Here is an 11,055-nt window from a genome sequence, read left to right as displayed (position 1 = left end):
AAAAACTCGTAATTTTAACAGATACTGGGGCATATGCAACCCAGGATACCATTGCCTGCCACATTAGAAAATATTCTAGAATTTTATATTTGTTCCTCTGGCTAAAATGCGGGTCCGCACATGCGCAGTAACTCACTAAATAACTGATATTTGGATTCACAAACGTATTTAAAATGAAGCGGGGGTACCCGTGTGTAGATTTATGGGATAAAATTCTATTGCTATGGTTCTTGTAAAAGATGGTACAACGCCCTAGCTTGCAGGGTACCCCGGCAATTGTGTTTCTGGCAGAATTCTTTCAGATACATGTACATGAATATATTCGCCGAAAAACTCGTCATTTTAACAGATACTGGGGCATATGCAACCAAGGATATCAGTGCCTGCCACATTAGAAAATATTCTAGAATTTTATATTTGTTCCTCAGGCTAAAATGCGGGTCCGCGCATGCGCAGTAACTCACTAAATAACTGATATTTGGATTCACAAACGTATTTGAAATGAGGCGGGGGTACCCGTGTCTAGATTTATGGAATAAAAGTCCATTGCTATGGCTCTTGTAAAAGATGGTACAACGCCCTAGCTTGCAGGTCGTGTTTCTGGCAGAATTCTCTCAGATACATGAGGTAGGCTAATAACCGCGTTTAGAATAAATCGTTGACAGTTTTACATTACGCGCTACTTCTTATACAAAAAGTAAGTATGTGCACAGACACGTACAAGATAAACGTATTATATAGACATGTATTTTTTAAGATTATTTGAATGACATGCCGATTATAATTAATAAAGTAAGGCATGAAAATAGAAATTTATCATAAAGATGTACTCCCGAGTGTGTGCTACAAGTGTATAGTTTCAAGACAAAATTATGTGTGTATATGTCTTATGGCTTCATACACTACCTACAATTCCCGACAGTATATTTCAGCAGGTAGACATAGCATTTAAATATTAGTCATGCACGAATCCATTAATAACCCTGAAAACTTTACTGGAAACTCGCTAGGACGGGCTAATGTAGCACAAGCTCAGGTCTAAGTTTGCTTATGCGGATTTCCTACGAGAGCGACGGATATTTCGTTAAAACTACACATTTAAATGCAGTCGGCAGGTAAATCTAGAGGAAACTGCCGCGGGCTACCTACGATAGGGCTTCGTCTGATTCAAATATCGAAATTTTGAAATAGAAGTTTATAATATAACTCGACTCGCGAATACCCCTTCTTCACTTTTTATGCATAAATTTAACATGCTGTGATTTTTTAAAGTAGATATTGCGCATATACGCCAGCCTATATAAGCCGTATTATAATAGTGCGTAGTCAATTTTTATATCAAACAACCGTAGAGAAATAGCTCTCATCTGTAGCTCTCATCTGTCTCCCATAAAATTGTATCACCACAGTATGTTTTTCGTTTTTTTGGCGATTTTTATAATGGTTGAATTTCTTACTAGAATTAATACGCGTCCCTATTCCCGACCGACGGCTTAGAAATACGCAGGGCCTATCTCTCTTTATTCGTCGATGTGGGGAATTGAAATGTCGGAAAGCAAAGGCATCTTATTATTATCAAGGTGCAGTAATGGAATCGATTTTTTAAACCAATCAACCTGTGAGTTCTTCTTCTCGGGTTACCACACTACACTCGACCTAGTCACTCCAGCACACTGGACCTAGCACGGTGGTTGAAAGCCTCAAGGTCTTCAGGCCTACAGGGCTCTGGTAATAGAGGGCATTCCAGATGTTCCATAGTCTGGTCCTCCCCGCAGTCACATTCGATTGACCCAGTATCAATGTATCCCCACTTCAGCATAAGTGCCCTGCATCGACCAACCTCTGTCCTGAGGTGATTTAGGCATAGCCAGGTATGCCATGCCTTATTATCTCCGGGTGGGGGATCCTGGGAACCGAGTAAAAGCTCATGTTGGCTTGCCTGAATATGTTTTGACCATAGGGCAATCCTGTAGTTCCGGGGTGCCATTCAGGGGTTAAATTGCGTGGCTGAAAATGTGCCTGGACTTTAGTCTCTTTCGTACTAGTTCAAGCTTTCTTGACTTGATTTGTGTTCTTTTCTTGATTACATCTCTCTACTTGGAATGAAGTCACTCGTCTAACGTGGGGGGGAGCAATGCCACAGAGCAGGTAAAGGTAGATCTACTCTGGTTGGTCTCAAACATCCAGAAATGGCTCTGGCGTGTTCAGATTTAAGTGGTTACTAAACACTTCATTTACCTAGTAACACTTCGTATTACATCGTAGTCGTATATATTTGAGCTTAAAAATGGTAACTTTTGTAATATGTTTTCGTATCAAGAAACAGGCGTAACATGCGCTGTATGTCTAGTTGTAAATGAACTTCCTTCGTGAGAATAAATCCGCATTGAATTTTATCACATTTAGTCACTTGTGAACGTTATAGCTTTGTCATTTATATAGCGACACAGTGGCAAGGATTTCACACAAAGTAAGATAGAAATACACACACACACACACACACACACACACACACACACACACACACACACACACACACACACACACACACTTATATGGTATGGTGCGGGCGCGTATCTCCTGACCATAGTGTTGTGGCTATGGGTGAGGGAAACTGAGCCCAGCTGTGAATAGATTTTATATCGAACTTGATATCAAACCAGGGTCACATGACCGAAGGGCTGGCTGGTGATTGGGCCACGCCCTTACTACGCAGTTAGAAAACCAAGCGGTCACGATGTGGCTATTCTTAACCGCGCTCCGTTTTAGCACTGATGTCATCGCACTGAGAATATCCCACGGCTTAAATCGCGTAGCACTGCTACATATAGACTGAAAAAAAAACAAATCATCGCTTCTTCGATGACACTGTAGTACCCCGCCATAAATCCTTCTCTATTCTAAAGTATAGAGAAAGAAGGTGTGTGAGCATCTCGGCGACGTACCGGAAATGGCGTAGGTCCGACGTTAGGTATTTAAAGGTGGTAGCCATCAGGCAAGTTGTGTGCATCGAAAAATGCAATTCGAAATACAATGTTGTAACACACATAAAAATTCACACGAAAACGCGTCGCATGTAAGATAGTCCGCGCTTTTCTTGATTGAAAAAAGTTCATTGCGTGTTGTAGACCATGAACGCCACGTGGCGAGTGTCTCAGAATGACGTCATAACTCGACATTATCTCATCTTGTATTAGACATTTATCTTGTAAATACACTTACTGGAGGATATCCCATCTCCACTTTGAACGTATCTTAAAAACTACGATTCGTTTTGTAGACAATGAACATGCACGAGCAGTATGACCCATCTATCTCCCTCCCCCATTTTGACCTGCAAAATGACACTCAAAATTCGACGAAACTGTCTAATGAACCATACGCTATATCCGGGTTAGTGTATGCAATGTATCTGCGAAAGTGACGAATATGGTGTTAAAATTGTACGTGTATATATTCGCCACAAAACTCGTTATTTTAACAGATACTGGGTATATGCAACGCAGGATATAGCCGCCTGACACATTAGCAATTATTATAGAATTTAATATTTGTTCCTCAGGCTAAAATGCGGGTCCGCGCATGCGCAGTTACTCACTAAATAACTGACATTTTGGTTCACAAACGTATTTAAAATGGAGAGGGGGTACCCGTGTGTAGATTTCTAAAGTCTATTTGCTATGGCTCTTGTAAAAGATGGTACAACAGCCCGGTAGCTTGCAGGGTACCCGGACATAGTGTTTTTGGCAGAATTCTCGTCACGATTCCACTCGGCGTTTACACTGGAAGCTGTCGAGCGCGGACCAGATAAAATACGCGGTTTCAGAAATCCGGTATTTAGCGTTCACACGAGGAAATGCGCGGTCCAAGAGATCCGGTATTTCTCAAGCACGGCAAATTATTCGGGGTCTGGGAAGCCGCGTATTTACATGAAATACCGGATCTGTTTAGATACCGTATTTCCTGGACCGCGTATTTTGCCTCGTGTGAACGCTAAATACCGGATTTCTTGCTACGTGTGAACGCGGCTATAGTCAGAACCTATCGGATTATAACGACAATTTTAAATAGTTATTATATAATATAGTTAATAATAATTTAAGTCTTCGGCTTCCATCGGCACTGGCTGTACAATCGAGAACTTTTTTTTATCCGTCCTGTGCACTACATGCAATATCGAAGCATAAAACCTAAACAAAATCGCTGGCTAACTGAATTACAGAACTCAACGTATAGTATAATATTCATGCAATATAGGGAGTTGATAAGTAACTTCTTTATGAGCGCCTGCTATATGAACTCCTGATATAATGCGTAGGAAGATACCGTTTTACGGCTTTTAAACAGCATCAAATGTTTTTTTCTTTTCTTGTGTGACCAACGACCGGTACGAATCCAGCCGCGGGTCTGTCGTGTTCCGGTGTCTCGACAGAAACCCGAGTACAGTCATGCTACCTTGAGCTGCTAGCCGCAAATTGTATGCGATCATATCATACATAGACGTATTTGTGAACACAGATCCGCTTATATTGTTTACACGATAAAATATTACACTGGTCCCCGTTTGATCGAGATTCGGATAAACAGGCGCATCGTTTAAATGACACACGTCTTTCAAAAAACAATCACTGTGCACGTTATTAAAACAATCACTGTGCACGTTATTAAAACAATCACTGTGCACGTTATTAAAAGTTCACCGCCTAGTCGGTAACACATTTTCTCGATATATCCCGATAAAACTGTGACCACTGCGCCATAATGCATTATTAAGTCCTAATACTAGATGTAAGGTAGATTTTGCCGTGTACATCAATGACTTCATCTCTAAAAAGTGTAACAGTTTGCACTTATAATTGAGGGTGTCATAGCTAACAAACGCTGAGACGATATAGCAGATTGGTTTTACACAAAAAATAACGTGCGAATCTTGTTCAGTAGAGATGCGGTACGTTAATTAGGATCATCGCCCTTGGTCATGGTCCTTGGTCGTCGCTGGTGAATTATGCTGTGATGATTTTCATCGGAAAATTTCCACACAACTTGTCTGCCCGCGGCCGCCGCAGCAGCGCCGACTCCAGGACAGGTCAACGACAATCGGTGTCATACCCTCCGGCCCAGTGACAGCCAATTTCGCGCACACATGCATTTTATTAGGAGACATGTCGCACAACAATGCGTGAAAATTATAGTGTTGGAATGACCAGTCCTCTGGTCGTACTTAACGTCAATTAAATCTATCCTGCGTTTCCCTGAAGCATATCTCAACATTTTCGAAGGTTACTCACCCTTACTCGGCACTTTACGTATCCGTTCGAGCGAAACAACTACGCTCCTCTTGGAAATTCTTGCTTTTTGCACGCAAAGTTTAACTCTGTGCTGTAATAGTTGTGGAATTTCTCGTCGTGTTAGAGCCATCCGCGTATTCTAATTCAAAACTATACTCGTTTTTGGTAATCTGGTTATCCGGCTCTAGTATAACGCAGGTGTAAATGGCAGTGCCGTTTAACATTAAAGTTTCTAAAACAGCGCCGCCTCCTGGTGCCTTTTGTCGATGCACGTATTCCAAATGTCGAAATTTTGAAATATGAAGTTTATAATGATATACTCGACTGCTGCGAAATACCTTCTTCACATTTTATGTATAAATTTAAGCATGGCTGTGATTTTTTAAAGTAGATGATTGCGCATATACGCCAGCCTATATACAGCCGTATTATAGATAGTGCGTAGTTAATTTTTATTATCAAGCAACCGTTAGAGAATAGGCTCTCATATTTTGTTCTGTAGCTCTGCATCTGTCTCCCATTAAAGATTGTATGGCAACCACAGTATGTTTTTCGTTTTTTTGGCGATCTTTTATAATGGTTGGAATTTCTACTAGAATTATACGCGTCCGCTGATTCCCGACGGCGACACGGCTTAGAAATTACGCAGGGCCTATCTCCTCTCTTCTATTCGTACGATGTGGGGAATTGAAAATGTCGAAAGCAGAAGGCATCTTATTATTATCAGGGGCAGTAATGGAATCGATGTTTGTAAAACTCAATCAACCTGTGAGTCTTCTCTCCGGTTACCGAGCACTACACTCGACCCTAGTCACATCCGCACAGGCTGGACCTAGCACGGTGGTTGAAAGCCTCAAGGTCTCCCAAGGCCTAACAGGGCTCTGGTAATAGAGGCGCATTCGCAGATGTTCCATAGTCTGGTCCTCAAAGCGCCGCAGTCACATTCGATTGACCGGACAATTTTCATGTATCCCCACTTTCAAGCATAAGTTGCCGCGGCAATCGACCAACCCCTGTCCTGAGGTGATTATAGCATAGGCGCAGGTATGCCATGCCTTATTATCTCCAGGTGGGAGGGATTGCCTGGGAACCGAGTAGAAAGCTCATGTGGCTGCCTGAATATGTTTTGACCATAGGGCAATCCTGTAGTTCCGGGGTGCCATTCAGGGGTTAAATTGGCGTGGCTGAAAAAATGTGCCTGACTTTAGTCTCTTCCGTAGCTAGTTGCAAGCTTTTCACTTGACAGTTGATTTGTGTTCTTTTCTTTGATTACATCTCTCTACTTGGAATGAAGTCATCTCGTGCATAAACGTGGGGCTGAGCAATGATCACAGGCAGGTAGTAGGTAGATCTACTCTGGTTGGTTCTAACAATCCGCCAGAAATGGCTCTGGCGTGGTTCAGATTTAAGTGGTTACAAACACTTCATTTACCCTAGATAACACTTTGCGTTATTACCGTAGTCGTATTATTATTTGAGCTTAAAAATGGTAAGCTTTTGTAATATTGTTTTCGTATCAAGAAACAGGCGTCATGCCTGTGTGTTATCCCACACATCCGTTTGCGAACACGAAGGTCATGCCTATAATCCGTCCCGAGTGTGTGTTGTCGTACGCGCGTCGATGGCGTCGAGTCAGCGGTGGAAGAGTCAACAGCAGACACAGCCAGTGAGCGGCGAGTTCACAGTGGCCGAGATCACGTCAGAGCCGCCAAGCGCGAGCCAATACATGTTACATGCTCGCGAGTATCACTGTTCGTGAGTGCCGCTACTGTCTAGTTGTAAATTGAACTTCATAGTCGTAGAGAATAAATCGCGTAATCATTGAATTTTATCACATTTAGTCACTTGTGAACGTTATAGCTTTTGTCAATTTATAATAGCGACACAGTGGCTAGGTTTCAGCACAGAATTAAGATAGAAATCACCACACACGCCCCACAACACACACACAACAGACACACCACACACCACGAACACACACACACACACACACCACGCCCCAACACACACACCACACACACATATAATATATATATAGTATATATATATATATATATAGTATATATATATATATCAGCACTAAACCACGACAGAAAAAAAGAGAGTGAGACGAGAGAAAATTAGACACATAGTTGAGCGCTACTGCTCGAGTGCGCGGAGAATCACCGAGAGTGAGAGCGGAGTCCGTATTGCCGCCGGGTGACGACGACATTTATTGTCATTTTAGGTTGTTTCGGGGAGATTGACCTTTTAATGACTACAAGCATTCTAAGACCAATCGCGTACTCACCTGTGTGGTTTGCGGCAGCAATTTTAAACGGAGGGCGTCAGTAGAGGAGGCGATATGTGTCTACCGATATAATAATATATACGTAACATCGGTGGCGCGAAGGAAAAGCATGCTATGTGCTCTCAGCTGTGACACACACACACCCCCCACACAACACAGATCCGCCCCTGCACACACACAGCACACACCACACACACAGCAGCACACCGTGGACACACGCACACACACACACCCCCCGCCGCACACATATACACACACAAACCACAGCACACATACACCCAGCGCACAAACATACAGCCACCCCACCCAAGCACGACATACAGCAGCACCAGCACACACACGCCCACACACGCACACACCACACCACACAGCACACGACACACCCCACAGCACACACACACACACACACACACACACACACACACTTCCGTCTCTCTTATATATATATAGGAGAGAGAGAGGCGAGAGAGAAGAGAGAGAGAGAGAGAGAGAGAGAGAGAGAGAGAGAGAGACCACGCACGCAATTGCACCTATTTAAGTGTATTCCTCTAAGCTATAAATGTCTATTTAATAGATATAAATATAGGTATAGAAATAGATAATACCATATATATATATATAAGTCTAATGTATTATATAATATCCTGTGCGCTAATGTACATTGAGTTGCCAGCCAAGGTAATTTTTTTCGGCCAAACTTATGCGCTCAATATAGGCAGGGACATGCCTGAGAGATGGGCCTAGTAAAATTCGCTGTTGTAATTGTACTTAGGCCGCAGTATCCCGCCACAATCCTTTCCCAATAGTAAGGAGCTGAAGAGCACGTATATCAATATATATAATATAATATATATATATAATATGTGTGTGTGTGTGTGTGTGGTGGCGGTGCGTGTGTGTGTGTGTGTGTGTGTGTGTGTGTGTGTGTGTGTGTGTGTATGTGTTTGTGTGTGTGTGTGTGGTGTGTGTGCGCGGCGCGCGCGCGCGTGTGTGTGTGTGGTGTGTGTGTGTGTGTGTGTGTGTCTGTGTGATATACGTGCTCTGAATAATCGGTTAGTGCTGCGGGTAAACAAAGATGGAGGCCACTGAACTGTATATTATAACTTTCTGCTCGCGTCCTCGATGTGTCTGCTGTCTCTCGCCCTCTATCTTCCACTCCTTTCGCTTCTCTCGGTTCCGCGACAGCGCTGCGTCCTCCTCCCTTTTGCTATTTTCTAAACGCTGATACGATAGCAACGTATATAACTTTTAATTTATTCATACACTACAGGCACACGACGCACCAGCGCGCACGCCCCCCACACGTACACACGCAGCGTCACATACGCACGTACGCAGCGCATCATCGTACATAACGCGGTGGCGTAGCACGCACGCCCACGCGCCACAGCACGCACCGACCGCGCCGCCCACACACAGCACATTAGCCTTTTGTTACATTAATCATTGTCCTACATGAAGCAGAATTTTGAAATAAGTGTGATACTGAAACAACTAACCTCACCACTCACATTCGTTATTCCTTCAGTTTAGATATTTAGATCAGAAACGGGGGCGGAATCATCTCACCTCACGCGTCCTAAAGCACGCCCGTCACACCGGGTGGCGTCCTTACTTCCGCGCGCCTGTACGCGACGGAAATGGGCCAGAGCGCGCAGACACAGGTGCGCAAATAGCGTGTATAAGCGTGGTTGGAAAACGCCAGACCTCGTGGTGTGGTCGGTCCATGGTCGCCAATGATCGCGCGAGTCACGGCGTTTGTTCTTGAGGGCATGTTCAAAAGCAATACGCCAAGATTCGCGATCTGACGGCTGGAAGCGCCCCGCGGTGAGAACTCGGTGGGTCGCAAAGGTGCATGAGAGCAAGCGTCGTAACATCTCCATAAACGTAGTACAGCGCGCGTACACGCGTGCAGAGACCTGCGCAAAATGGTAACGATTTTCAACGGCCGCGAATTCATGATCTGTCTCATCCGATCTGCCGATTTGTTTGCATGCCGATGGCTGTCTCGGCGCACGGCCACCGGCCTCGCCTGGCTGGTAGCTTGTTTCTTCGGCTAGCGTGTTTCTACTCAGCAAACCACAACTAATACGCAGTTAAAATTTCGCGAAAATCCTGACCAGCTTATATAGTCGACGTGAGACGTGGTAAGAAACGCCGTGAGGTGCGCCGTGCAGTGCGATACACTGCCTAGAAGACGCTCTTGATTAAGAATCCCCCATGAGCGTGTGAGAGCGCCGCGGACGCCGGTGATCGCCGTTGGCCGAAGGCCCAATAGATCTCGAATCAGAAACGCCATTAAGCGCGGAGAGGTCGGTGGCGCCGCGCGGCGCGTGTTTAGAACGCGGGTATGATCGCGAGCAGGCTCGCGGTAAGAGCGCGGTGTTTTTTTCAAGTTTGTTATTTGTTGGGGACTTTTTGCTCGCGTTGTGTTCGCGTTTGGCCGGCGCACCCCTTGTTGTACATTTTCTGGTCGCGCGTCGGTGCGCGAGATGTCCGCCGTCCGGGGGACGGGGTATTACAGATTACTGGGCGCGTGCTGAGGCGAGAGACAGCTGCCCCTTGAACAATGAACGCTATCTGAAATTACTGTATGAATGTAACGAGCGGGTCGTGTTCGGGGGACACGCTCTTTTCAAGCAACTCTTGGACTACTTTCACAGTGCAAAGAAATATTTCGAGATTCACCGCTTCTTGTCCCGTGCGTTTTTGCTATACTATATTGTACATGGATAGGGCCCGGACGCGTCGGCGACGTGTCGCCCAAATGAAATGACGTAGGGCTGACGTTAAACATTTAAAAGAAGCATGAGTTCTATGCGTGGATTACGCTACGAAAGAATCCTAATCATATGTGTACTATGAGGATGTGTCGTTTTAAATTAATTAAACTAATTTACCGGTGGTTGTAACTGCCTAATAACTGCGTCGTGGCTTTTTAAAATGACTATTGCGAGATTTTTGCTCAGAAAAACTAAATATAGCTGAATATAGTCTCACCTGACAGCGAAAATATCACTGATTACACCAACATTAAAAATACTAAATTTTATGCGTTATAGGATATGGATAGAAATTGATATGAACACATCGTAACAGCAATGCATTTTATCGTGTCGCGACAATGCCTAATGGCAGAATTGGTAAACTTGTATTTGTGTCGCTGAAAACAAGTGCATGATTTGAGAGAGCCATGCTTTGTCTATGGCAGATAAGCGGTGGGCTACAAGCTAATCCACACTTCCGCCTAGTTCAAGATAACAGAAAACGAATGTTTACGAAACTAGTTCGAAACCAGTAGTTCGAAACTGGTAGTTTTTGGTGAATACGAAGTTCTAAGACATTTTATTGTTACTCTAGACAATTGCTGTTACTCACGCAATAACGATAGCTGTCATGAAATTGGTGAAAACACTGGAAAATTCTCGCAATAATCGCTTTAATCGATAGTTATCCATGATCCTATACGGCTTAATC

This window comes from Priapulus caudatus, unplaced genomic scaffold (genome assembly GCF_000485595.1).
Source record: "Priapulus caudatus unplaced genomic scaffold, Priapulus_caudatus-5.0.1 Scaffold550, whole genome shotgun sequence".
Lineage (NCBI taxonomy): Eukaryota > Metazoa > Priapulida > Priapulimorpha > Priapulimorphida > Priapulidae > Priapulus > Priapulus caudatus.
This window is presented reverse-complemented; position numbering follows the sequence as displayed.